General features: G+C 35.1%; 1 protein-coding gene and 1 long non-coding RNA gene across 4 annotated transcripts in view; one reads left to right on the plus strand and one right to left on the minus strand.

Moving 5' to 3' along the window:
* Positions 1–14,029, plus strand: part of LOC140437078 (uncharacterized) — a 223,685-nt gene that overhangs the window by 19,149 nt on the left and 190,507 nt on the right. The gene's annotated exons all lie outside the window — the stretch shown is intronic.
* Positions 9,917–11,090, minus strand: LOC140435878 (uncharacterized). The gene is made up of 3 exons (XR_011950233.1): positions 10,851–11,090; positions 10,321–10,463; positions 9,917–10,260 (listed from the first exon to the last, which is right to left on the minus strand). It is a non-coding gene; the product is annotated as an uncharacterized lncRNA (long non-coding RNA).

Here is a 14,029-nt window from a genome sequence, read left to right on the forward strand (position 1 = left end):
TAGCACGAGGGAAGACAAATAAATGGAACAGATAAATTCAAGTATTTAGGAACCATAATATCGAACCAGGGAACAACAGAAGAAGATATAAACAACAGACTGAGACAAACAAGAAACTGTATAAGACAACTAAACTCAGTGTTGTGGGATAAGAACATTACGATAAAGACAAAAAAGAGAATATATAATACCCTGACAAGAAGTATCCTGACATATGGGTCCGAAAACTGGACAATAAACAAGAGAAATAGAGGTAGAATAAGAGCAGTAGAAATGGAGTTCCTGAGGAGAAGCTGTAGACTTACAAAAAGAGACAGAATTGAAAACGCAGAGATTAAGCGGAGAATGGAAGTGCAATCAGACATAATCGACTATATAGAGGAGAAGAGACTATCCTGGTACGGCCACGTCAGAAGAGCGGACAGAGGACGCTGGATAAACAAAATCACAGAATGGAGCCCGATTGGAAGAAGAAAGAGAGGAAGACCCCGAAGGTCATTCAGAGATGAAATCGACGAGGCTATGGAGAAAAGAACCCTGCGAGATGGAGACTGGAATGACAGGGAAAATTGGAGAAAACGGTTGAGTGAAGGAAGACAGTGAAAACTGTGGAAATCCTTAGTAGTAGTAGTATTTCATCATCATTATCATCAGCTTTTCGATTTATCCCTTAGGTGTGTTCATTCATTTCTGTTCGTTGTTTTTTGCATCCACACCAGCTATTCGCTTGATTTGATTAATCCTTCTGGTTTGAGGTCTTCATCTACTTCTTTTATTTGCTCTTAATCGCCATTCAACAATTTGCTTCGTCCAACGGGTGTCTTCCATTCTTCCTATGTGGCCTGCCCAGTTCCATTTTAACATGGCAATATTTTGGATTACATCTGTTACTTTTTATCGTCTTCTTATTTCTCTATTGGATTTGCGATCGTTGAGCTTAATGTTGAGCATTCTTCGTTCCATAGCTATCTGAGTCACCTCAAGTTTGTGTACTATGTTGTTGTTAAAAGTCCATGTTTCAATTTCGTATGTTTGAACCTTAAATACCTACTGATCGAAAGTTTTTGCCTTTAACAAGTATTTGGTAAGTTCGATCTTCTTCTTCTTATCTCTTGCTATTTTGACGACACGGGTCTCCTCCGTTCTGCTTATGTGGTTATTTCATTCTTTTTCTCTATTTTGTGTCCATTCATTTATACACTGTACGTTACATTTTCTTCTAATGTCTTCACTTCTCTTTCGATCTCTTAGTGTATTTCCTGTAATTCCTCTCAGTACTCTCATCTGTGCCGTTTCCAGTAGCATATCGAACCGTAGTTCGATCTTGATTAATCTTATTTGTAGCGCCCTAAATAGATAGTTTATTGTACGCCTAAAGCAGTTTTATAAATTTTTCATCGAACAAGTTCTTCCTTGACTCATTCTACCTTTCTTCCTATCCAAGATATTCAAGTTTTTGTTATTGTTGACTGTGACCTCATGTTTCGGTATATTGAGACGTAAATGTATGCGGAATATTAGTCCGTAATCACTCCGTAATATTCCTAATATGCGTCAAAAACATCACCTTTCAAATTTTTTTTAGTCTGCCAATCAAGTTCGATCTTGTTTAGCCTTCCGAACCGTATAGCATTGTTGCTAACTTACAGTATATTAGCATAAGTATTTCAGCAAGTTTCTGATTTTGAATATTTCTCTATGGTAATACAGTTACACTAAACAGTGTCTCTAGTACCACGATCCTTTTAAACTCTACCTTGTTATTTATTGTATGTTCAATTTTGGTAAATGTTACGAAAACTTTTAAAGTAAAACATTTTAGGACAACAGCTTAATGATTGTAAATACTAACGTTAGGCTTTTTGGGTAAGAATACCAGACCAAATAAACATGGAGCTTAGAAGATATGGAGGTGTTTTGCTACACTTAAGAATGCTACATCTGATAAATCAGTGCTGGTCGAAATACCTGAAACATGACAATTATTATTAGTTGTATCACTGTTTAAAAACGGCAGCGGGGCGAAAAAACTCTAGTATTTATTTGTAGACCATGTACACAGCTTTTAAACATTTCTGTTTCACTAGAAGGATATACCGTTGTATTTCAGGCAGAGATTTTTGCAATCTTTCACTTTGCCAGATAATTTAACACGAGGGTTTTAGAACTGATGCGGATCAATATATGCACAGATCCAGTCTGCCATGGAAGTATGTATGCCGCCGTCACCGGGGAATACACGGCAATAAAAGAGCTGATGAGCTTGTCAGAAGAGCATCAGCTTCAAAATGCTTCGGTCCGAAGACAGCCGTGGAAGTGCTAAAAGTAACGCGAATGGAAAAAAGCCTGGGTCGGAAGGCAACATAACTTACCCGGTCAAACACATGGCAAAATTTATATTTAACGTACGTACAGGCGAAGTACTGCGGAAAACAAGCAAAAATCAGGTCTGAGTCATAGCAGACTTCTTCCTTACTGGACATGCGACAGTCAGTAATATATATTTCATGACTGTGAGTAATTTATCGCAGACGGCAAACACTCTTCGGGTACTATCGAGTGACTCCAAAAATATATGGTATCTATCATCTAGACCTGTATAACGTGGTATCTTGAGCGAATGGGAATTCTGGAATGGAGTGGATATCAGTAGTGAATGAAAGATGTACAATAAGCCAACTGGATGCAGTACGACCGGCTTACAACAGATTCTCAGATCCTCATTCTTCTGAAGACCTCTTCATCAGTAAGTCTACAGAATATTTCCATTGCTTCATATTCTTTCGCTTCTCTGATTTTCTTTCTTATTGATATATTTATTGCTTTATATATGACGGGTCATGCGCTGACCCGGTAATCAGCAATCTTAAACTTTTGACCAAGAAGCGCATAAGCGGCCAATCCCAAGGAGGAGATATGACGGGGTCATATTCGGCTTTTCTTCTTTCGTTTATCACCTTCAGGACCTCATCTGTCATCCGTGATTTTTTCTTGATTAATTTATATGTCTCTAAGTGTTTCCTTTACATTTTGAGCTATTTCTGTTAGTTAATTTTACTTTTCCACCATTTAAAATATTTCCACCAGTGGAACGTGATCTGTCTCCATATCTGCTCCCGGATAAGTCTTGACAGATGTGAGGCTGTTTCGGAATCTTCTACTTACTAAAATGTAATCTATTTGATTTCTAATGATTCTCCCGGGTTGGGTATCTCTACGTGTACAGCTGTCGAAACAACTAGTCTCCTTTCTCATTAATGACTCCAAGTCTATGTGCTCCCATGTACTGTATCTTACCTCCAGCCCCAAGCTTGGCCCTAAAACTCCCATAGTGACGAGCACTTCCTGTCTTGGAAATGATTATGTTAATTTCCTGATAAAATTCGATTATTTCTTCCTATTCTTATTTGCAGTGGGAGTATAAACTTGCATGATGTTTATATTGATGGAATTTTATTGTAGTTAAAATAACATCACTCTCTTTGATATTGGTGTTATAAGTTAGTAACGTATTTGGCAATCTTGGGTGATACGATTACTCCTACTCCATATTCATGAGATGCATCAGTAGTATACTTTGTGATCTTCTACTTGTCTTCTTCTTCATGTGCCATCTCCTCTAAGAAGGTTGGCAACCATCATGGCAATTCGCACTTTCGACGCCGCTGCTCTAAAGTGGTCAGCAGAAGTGCAGTTAAACCAAGCTCTCAAATTGTTTAACCAGGAGATGCCTCTTCTTTTGCGACTCCTTCTACCCTGTATTCTTCCTTGCATTCTTCTACTGGTGCTTCTCCCTAATTCTGCCATCTCATCTCTGCTGTTCCCATGATTTCAATATGCATTCCCTTTCCTCTCCTATATTGTATTGTGGATTTTTCCTGCCTTGTATAAGGTTTTGACATTCCATGTGCAGATCTTGATATTCTTTCTGCACTTCAATTTATTCTTTTGGTGTACTGAAAACTATGCTCCCGGAGATCTGATTGATGGATTCACTCCAGAATTTATTTTAGTATGGGGCATTTCCATGATTGATTGACTAAGGTATATCGATGTGTATCTGTAATGGGGACTTCCCCATCCTTATGTCATTGACCAAATGTTTGGATCATCCGCCTTTGGGGCCGATTTCTCACCCCAGGTCAAAAGATTACCTCTTGTATAAGGGATCCGCTTGTAGCGGTTGGTCAGTAAGTGGGGGATTGGTAATACCAGCAATCACTTGGTGAATTTTTATGGACTTTCATATCTGGTTAACCTCACTTAGTTAAGTGCAGACCAATGCAGTAGCACGTGGAGTCATAAGTGCCAGTAATGATATATACTTAATACATATGGTTAGCCTATTATAAAGAAATTATTCGTCCTATGAAAGGAATGATCGCTTTGATTTAGACAAGCAATATTAGGAGAATTCGCTATTAGCGATTCGTAATTAGTCTGTTACTGACTGGTAACCACAAAGCTCGATCAAAGTTTCGATTTGTCAGAAGTCAACAACATTGGTCTCTTGATCTTCGTCTTCTTTTTATGTATACATGACTGTATCTATTTTTCAATGTGCCTCCAGTAAGTTGTCATTCCATCGTTTACGTGCGTGGTCTTCCTACTGATCGTTTTTCTATTGGGGAACCGTTTCTTACCATCTTTACTACTTTATTTGTTGTCATTCGGCTTATTTGATCGTTCCATTCTACTCTTTAATGTTCTCCACCTTGCATCTACGTCGTATATATGTACTTCTAGCTCTGTCCTATAGTGTTTTACCATCAATGTTTCTGTTTTCATTTCTGCTGTTTCTAACATCCTTTTTGTCCTCTCTGTGTCAGGTCGTGTTTCTGCTGCGTATGTCATTATTGGTTTGATGACTGTTTTGTAAATTCTGCTTTTCATTTCTTTCCTGCTTTTTTTATTTGTGCATTTGTGCCCCTCGCAGTACCATTCTAGTTTTCACATTGCGTATTTTGTGTAAATTCATGCTTTAGGAATGTCAGCGAGTTATATTTTAAAATGTAAGACAAAGAAACAATTGTTGTAGCAAAAATGACCGATTTGTAATAAAAAGGCTTTATTTGTTTCTCAAAGATTGTTACTTTGAGTGAACACACATCAACGACTCTTACACTGCCAATAAGTTTAGGATCTGTAAACAAGATTTTGAAACAAAAAAGTTAATCTGTCAAAAACTCAGAAAGAACAGGAAATTTGTAAAACGTAGATTGGAAATTGAACTAAGAAAAGTTGTTGCCACCTCTCAAGCGGTTTCAACTCCTACTACGTGTCCAAAGTCATGATGAAATATTTTAAGGATAAAAACTTGCCCAAGCAGTATCATGCTTGGTTGGGAGTAACGCACTGGATATTAACCCAATTGAAAATCGCTGTGTTCTTCGTAAAACATATTGCACGGCAAAAATAAAACTGATTGAGACGGTAATTCAGATATTTCTGATTTAGAGAACAGAAAATATCGGAAAACTGTAAAAAAATTATGAGTCTATGCTACAACGTGTTTCAGGAGTTAAAAAAATCCAAGAGGGAACAATTTCGTATTAAAACTATTTACGAGTAAATTGAATATCATTTCTATTCTTGCTTCGTGTGTTATTAATAAATGAAAAGCACATGCCATTTGTGTTCACATTAATCGCCCAATGCTGCTGTAATTTTTTCTCCGTATAAAATTTACTGTAATTGGCTTGTAGTCTGTTAAATTTTTTGTACTATTATTTTATTTATCAGTTTGCTAATCTACAAATTTAAATTTATGTCGGCAAAAATCGTTCTAATACTTAGGATGATCATATCGAGAATAAAATTTATTTATAATTTCAATTCTCTCTACAACTAACCACATAAACAGTTCCATACCAGTTCCCGATGCTATTATATCGCATAACCACAACTTATACCTAGATTATAGTTAGGCGTACATAACTGTTTTCGTGCGTCCCAAACAAAAGCCATGAGTGGAACTCAGCTGGCAACAGGGTTGCCGCTTGGTGCCTGCCACGTAAAATCAATATAGATGTTTATTTTAACCGTATTCGGGCTGTCTCCCTGTCTCTTTCTTTTCCTCTTTTATGTGATTCTCCCTCTCTGTACAGCTCTAAAAATAGTACCGGCTGGGGCTAGGGGTCGGTTTGTAGGGACGGTCGCTAGGGATCATGTGGATAATGGAACGACTGTACTTCATAGAAAAACTCTAATAAGCAGTTAGGAGGGAAAAATTAGTTTATATAGAAATTACAATCCATTTACTAGGAGCCATATGCTGGTATACCATGCTTAGAGTAATAACTATCCAGATAAAAAATATTGTATAATTAATAATACTACATGTATAAAAATATTTATAAGTATTTATATCAAAAATGTAGAAATATGTTGAGGTATTATCCTTATTAAAAGGATATTTAATTAAAATCTTCAAAAAATATTTGAAGCTTTAAATATTACTCAAATTTTGATAATCGATCGGTCAATTTAATTGGCTAGTATCATTGGCATCGGTTTTCTTATGTATTTCTTCTTTCCAAAAGATGCGAAATTGATGTAGATTTCAAACGGATCGTTTTGCCTTGTGTAGCCGTCTATGTTTTAGTCCAAAAGATCTATACTTCTGTATCTGTAGAGTAGGGGGGGCGAGTTAAGTTTCACAGCACTTAGGCCACAATTGACCCATTGTGCATCCTCCCAGGGAGCTGTCACCCTTAGCTCATTGTCTATCCTGCCATTTCTAGGAAGGTGGATAAGTCACCAAGAGACATCTGTCTTATGTGGGCAGGTGTAGGCCAGGACTCGCCGAACGCGTACTCTCGTATTAACGATAACTCCGGGCATTCACATAGGACATGTTCTACTGTCTTCTCGTTCACACTTCCTACATAGAAGTGTGTCTGCTAGCCCCAGTGCGTGGAAGTGTTTGCTTAGTTGACAATGACCAGTTAAAAAACCAACTGTCAAACGTAGGTTTTTCCTGGTATTCCCAAGTACTTCTTTGATGCTGTCTCTTTAAGGTTACTTAGTGTTACCCTGGCAAGTTTACATCGTTGCCCTTCTTCCCATCTTTTTATGGTTTGCGTATGGGAGTGACATTTGACAATTTCCGCGATTGTTGTAGTTGACCAACCAAAAGATCTATACTTTTAAGAACATATCAGTTTCCAAATTACATTTGTTACCTTTCCAGGTTTGCAAAATACTTGTTCGAGGTATTTATGGCGTTAGTGAACAATTCGCTACCTTCCGGAAAGACCGACACAACTGGATTATTGCCACTTTTCAGTAGAGCTGATTAAAGAATCTAGAATTTTATTTTTTTTGTTTTTTGTATATTTTTTAACAATGGTATAAAAGTTTAATTATTATTGGAAAAGAACATATATTATGTGTATTTCACTAATTGTATCATTTTTAGTTTATAAGGATTGGCAGGATAATAGCTAAATGTGACGGTCTTTCCCAAAAAATATTATGTTCTTTTTAAGTTATACCTACTGAAGTAATAAAAATACTTAGTCTATATTTAGTAAAAAACGTTTAATATTTTAAATAAAGTACAAACATTCTGTTATCACAAAGATAGCAACTCATAGTTCAGTACCACATAAGATCTATATTACTATTACTACTTAAGAAAACTAATAAATCAACCTAAACTTAATTGTAATTCTTACTACGTGAACCAAAAAATAAAGTTAAACAATAATAAAAATCAAACTCATTTAAATGACACAAAAAAAAACTTAAACGGTAAATATATTCGAAAAAAATGTGATCTAATTAAAGGTTTAAATAGAAAGTGTGGTAGAAACTTGGGATTATATTTTTTTCCATTAGTGATATAATTCCCTGCTTCTTTTTATCAGATATTTCAAGTTTCGTTTTGTATAATTTTTTAAAGTGTAAATTCTGCAAATTCCAATTTGATCTTCTACAAAGCATATTAATGTTCAAAAAATTATCTTCTGCGTAGGATATTTTACAAAAGAAATTGGCAGGTGTGTCTTTTCTGACCTCAAATACCTTAATATCAGAGATTTTTACGTTTTCCCCATTTGAAGTCTTATAAATTTCTTTCATGCCCATGCTAGCTGTTAAATCTTTAATGTCCAGAAAATCATCATGGCTAAACTCGTGAACCTTGTAAGGTTGGCCTGTTTTTTTCGCTTGTCGGATAAGTGTAATGTACTGTTCTGGTACATAAATAGCTGCAGCCTTTTTGTATCGTGTTATTTGTCGCTCTATTACCGAATGAACGTTATCAGCATCATTTTGAGTGTGGCCTCTTATTAAATATTTATGTGTGATAACGTTTATGTTGCTCAATGTGTGTACAGCAAATGAATATAGACCGAAAAGAAATCTGTTTTTGTTCTGCCCTGTGCAATTATCAGTATAGAAAATAATATCTATCATTTTTGAGTCGTTGATACCTTTTTGATTTATTTCATTTAAAAAATGCCATATACAAGATCCAATCTCATTTGCACCTCTTTTAGCTTCCCCCTCGTGCCAAACGTAACACGACACGTCTTTGTCAGGGAAACTGGCAAAAGTTAAATTATACGTATTCAGTTTCGAAATATAGTAGAAGGAGGATGCATTGCCAGTGGGACATGGTAAGGTAGCTTGCAAATCAAAAGTTACTATGTACTTTCCAGTTTTTTTATCGTTTTCCCTTTCTATTCTTGAAAGATCTTTTTCCTGCAAGTGGGTCTCATACCTGTGTCTTATCAACTCTTTAGCTTGTTCAGAAGCGTTTCGAAACTCTAGGCATAGATCACATTGATCTTTTTTTGGAAAATAAAAATCTATATTAAACTGCTTTGTAAATACATCGTAGTATGTACGGTATGTAGCACATTGTACTTTTTTATTTTCACATAATTCTTTATAATCCCTGTACAATTCGGCTATTGTCCTCGTTCCCTCTATATATTCTTTTTGGGTCCGTGCACGGCAGTAGTGGCTCTCAACCCGGGGTATTGATTGAATGTGAACCATTATTGCTTGCAAAATATCATGGTCCCTAGTTTTGTGTTTTTTGTGTTTTCCTCTTGCTTCGTTTGCAATAATACCGTGAGTTTGTTTTTGCTTTTGTTTTTCAGATACTGTTCTTATAGTCCTTGAAGTGATTCCTAAGGTAGACATAAAAAAAGTTTTACAAACACGGTGTTTCCTTTCAAGTACATGAAAATAATACGCATTATTTAGACTGCGTTTAGCATTACTGTACTTTGATTTTGCTACGGGACTCAATGATGATGCAATAAAATCCCTTTGCCTTTGTAGATCTGCTAAGTTCCAATATTCGTTAAAAATTACTAGTCGTTGTTCTTCCATGATTTTTTCCTTACATTTTAGCCTACATTTTTCAGTACAAGGTTGTAACACTTTTTTTGCATCTCTAGTTATTTGTGTTTTTATTTTAGTTCCATCTGCCAGTTTGGAAATTTTTACTGATGTGTAACTTTTTCCACTGTTTCTTAAGCGTCGAGTCACATTTTTTTTCCAGTTGGCCTCATTAAATGTTCTCTTTCTTCCTCTTTGTTTTGTTGAATCATCCTCTTTTTGTTTCTCGAGTAATACTGTTTGATCTTCTTTCCTATTAACCACCAGTTTTGCTGTGTCGTTTTCATCACCCGAATCGGAAGAATCTGACGCGACGTCTGCGTTTACATCATATTCTGGATCAATATCTGATTTTCCTGAGCCAAATGGTTCAGAACTACTGGAGTGGCTGCTAACACTGGATGAACTTAAAACACTGGATGAACTCGAAGAACGGGAACAATCATGATTTGACGGCTGGGTAACAACAGGTACACTGGACGTTGAAGGATTTGTAACTGAAATGTACATAAAATTAAATAACACAAAAATAAACAAAAATAAAACAATATACCTTGACATTCAACCATCTGATTGTCTTCTATTTCGATGAGATTTGTTTCACATTTTGAAGCGGTTATTACATCTTTCTCATTATGGTTCGATGTCTGAGATACACTAGACGGAAATAAATCGTACTGATTTACGTTATATTCATTATCTGGAAAATATAAAAATATTCTTTAAAGTAGTATTTTAAAGGACACAGGAGTATTTTACCTTGTAATGTGGATAATTCGGTATAAGTTTTTTCTGATGTTTCTCCCATGGTTCGGTTCTCTGTTGTATTTAAAGATGATACTATACATGATTCCAAGATAGCTTGTTGTTCTGCATCAGCTTTATTAACATCTTGGATACATTCTAAAAAATATATTTTTGTGTACAAGGCACAATAGGAATAAAAAATATAAACTACAATACCTTTTAAACTAAGGTGATCTTCTGATTCCTTTAAAAATTTTTGAATTGCCCACATTGGCTTATCAATGTTATGAATTTCTACATTTTTCTTTGTAAGCTTCATTATCAGTGAATTTCTGTTTTGCTTAGTTTCCATTGTATGTCTGAAAGGAAAAAAACTTAATTTAAATTCACAAAGTATTTCCAGAAATGCACGCATTTATAACTGAATACGGCCGCCGTAACATTTATTTCTAACAAATGTTAATGTTTATTCAAGAAAGAACGTTCTAACTCGAAATCTGATATTTAGCAGACCTTACATCTAACTCTTTATTTCAGGAAAAAACGTCTCAATCATAATAATTCAAAAATTATAACACAAGAAACCTAAATAATATTTAGTTTTTACAAGCCAAACCGTAATTTTTTAAATTATGATCGTTATCTCTGAAATTACGATACATTAAAATATTCACAATTACCTTGAAGACAGGCGTAACCTAAAATGTGACGATGTTACTTGTAACTTTAAAAAACTATCTACTTACCTTTGCCCAGACAACTGGCACAAATAAAAGATATGACGATATTTCTTGAAATAGTTAATAAACACAGACGACACCTCTTATATCAAGACGTTCTTGACTGAAAAACAAACCGGATCGCTGCAATTACAACGTCGTGACTGAAGTGAGTCAGTCTTGAATGGTAATGGAGGGGAAATTCAGAACAGTGACAATTCGTAACAGTGGCGCCGTGTGATTATTTTTTGGACTATGGTTGTGACGATTTTTTTGGTAATAGATTGAGAAATTCTGTGTTCAAAACTGTAACAAAACGAAAAACAGATATTTCAGAGTTGCGACGGTCTTTCCGGAAAGTAGCGAATTGTCCTCTACTTACAGACAATATCTTTGGCCGTGTCTAGTGATAACACCTGTGATAGTATGTCTAGTGACAACACCTTTGTTTAGTTCTCTTAAGCTCTAAGAGTACTTATACGTAGCAATGAGAACGTTTTAACAACCTTTTTGCTTACGTTTGGCCTAGAGAATTTTTCAAATAGGTTGCAGACAGTTTCTTTTACTATTTTCGGCTATATTCCATCATGTGAATTTTCGAGATACCATAGAACGGTTTTGATCTAAAATAAGTACTATTTCCGTTAACAAAACTATCAGCAATAGGGAACTATTTGCAGCTTCAATCTGTTACGGACTTACAAGTTGCAGACTTCAGAGTCTTGAGCACAAAAATCTATTGCTAGTTTTCCTTGAAATCCTCCTCCTCCTCTATCTTTTCTCCTTCATAAGGATGTAGCGGCATGATGTAATTAGTTTGACTATTTCTGTTCATATATCTCTCTCCTGTGCGTGTTGTTTTGCTTCGGAGAATGAGTAACCAGTCATGTCCTTTATTTTGTCCGACCAACATGCCATCGTTCAACTATCATTCGCTCCATGCCTTCTCTTCTTCTAGATATATGTCCAAAATATCTCAGTATATTTTGGTTGATACTCGTATTTGTTGTGCGTCTAGTTTTTATGTTAAGTTATTTTATATTATTTTTTAAATATTAGAGAAGTATTTTTGAGGACTATTGTAGCTTTAGGATCATTAACCCGTATTCCTACTCCTTCATTTACTTTTAACCCGTCAATAGAATAAGTTAGTAGAATAGTTAGTTTCTCATGATTTGAGAAATATAAAGAAGTTAATAATATTCTTCCTTTAACTGTGCTAGTGCAACTGAAGGATATTTATTCTTGGACCTTACGCTAGATCCAGTGTTGTACCTTTTTCTTTTTATGGTGCCATATTTAATTAATGAATGTTGGCGATTCGAATTTCGAATTCGAATTTTTCTCTATTCTCTGCTGTTCTTATTAGTTCTTTATGATTTAAACTCGTCCAATGTCATATATTTCGGATCCAAGAGAGAATGATTCTGAGATCTAGAAAAGGTCACCACTTTTAATTTCATTAATTTTTATAGCTTCGTGTATGCAAATGCTTTATGGCATTATCGACTTCATGCAGGTGATTGGATAGTAGACTTCATAATGTTGAACGTAGAAGTCCTTGAAAGACCACGAAGCTTAAAAATTTCAACCAATGTGGTTTGCCATCTGAAGCCTACTATCCAGTCACCTGCATGAAGCCGATAGTGATATGAATATAATTTTAAAACTGTAAAGCTATAGGAAGGATTTGATTGCTTTAGTATTAAAACTTCATTGTATTTTATGTCCCACCAAAGGGTGAACAAGAAAAAATTATATATATATTTAGGGATTCTACAGTATTCACTGCCTTCCCTCGCTCAACCGTTTCCATCTCTCTCTGTTGTTCCATTCTCCATCGTTTAGTCCTCTCTTACTCATGGCGTCGTCTACTTCGTTCCTCCAGGATTTTCGGGGTCGTCCTCTTTTCCTCCTTCCTATGGGGCTCCATTCGGTTATTCTCTTTATCCATCTGCTGTCGCTAGTTCTTCTTACATGTCCATACCACTTTAGTCTTTTTTGTTCTATATATGTTAGTATGTCTGTTTCTATTGATGTTCTTTGCTTTATTTCGTCATTACTTCTCCTATCCATTCTTGTTACTCTGCAGCATCTTCGCAGGCATTCCATCTCTGTTGCTACTATCTTACTGCTGTTTTTCTTGTTTATGATCCAATTTTCAGCCCCATATGTCATAATACTTCGCACTAATGTTTTATAAATCTGCGTTTTTGTCTTCATATTTAGGTGTCTATCCCACCATACTGAGTTAAGTTGTCGGATTGCTGTTCTTGTTTGTCCTAATCTTTGTGTAATTTCTTCCTCTGTTGTTGCCTTTTTCGTGATTATAAACCCCAAGTATTTGAATTTATCCTTTCCTTTGATTGTTACGTTGTCATCAATCTGTAGATCTTCTATGTCTTCTTCACTTGTAGATAGGTACTCTGTTTTCGCGAGGTTAATATCTCTTCTAAGAAAAAATTAATTAGGCCAAAAAACTAGAATAATAAACTTTGTGTTAGCAACATCATAACTTTTTAAATACTTCCTTGCCATATGAAGATTTCAAATAATTAGAATTTTAAGACAATATTAAATAGAAAATAGCAAATTGGCAAGAGTTAAATGAATATAATTATTATCAAATGAATTAGTTAAATTATATTACACTTTTTAACTGCATATAGAAATTTTATATTGAAAAATAAATAGTACCAAGTTAGTAATAAATAAATAGTTTAGGTTAAAAAAAAACGAATATAAAAATTACTAGAAAAAGACATTCGATATTGATTTAATATTAAATATAAAAGAATTATCAACTTACCACAAGAAAGATTTAACAATATAAATGAATTTCTTCTTCTTCTTCTTCTTATATAGACATGACTCTGTCTGTTTTTCAATGTGCCTCCAGTAAGTTGTCATTCCATCGTTTGCGTGGTCTTCCTACTGATCGTCTTTCTATTGGGGAACCGTCTCTTGCCGTCTTTACAACTCTATTTGTTTTCATTCGGCTTATATGATCGTTCCATTCTACTCTTCTATTTCTTACCCAGTTTTGATGTTCTCCACCTTGCATCTATGTCGTATATCTGTACTTCTAGCTCTGTCCCATAGTGTCTTACCATCAATTTTTCTAAGTGTTTTCATCTCTGCTGTTTCTAACATCCTTTTTGTTCTCTCTGTGTCCGGTCTTGTTTCTGCCGCGTATGTCATTATTG

The sequence above is a fragment of the Diabrotica undecimpunctata genome, chromosome 3 (assembly GCF_040954645.1).
Source record: "Diabrotica undecimpunctata isolate CICGRU chromosome 3, icDiaUnde3, whole genome shotgun sequence".
NCBI classification, from domain to species: Eukaryota; Metazoa; Arthropoda; class Insecta; order Coleoptera; family Chrysomelidae; genus Diabrotica; species Diabrotica undecimpunctata.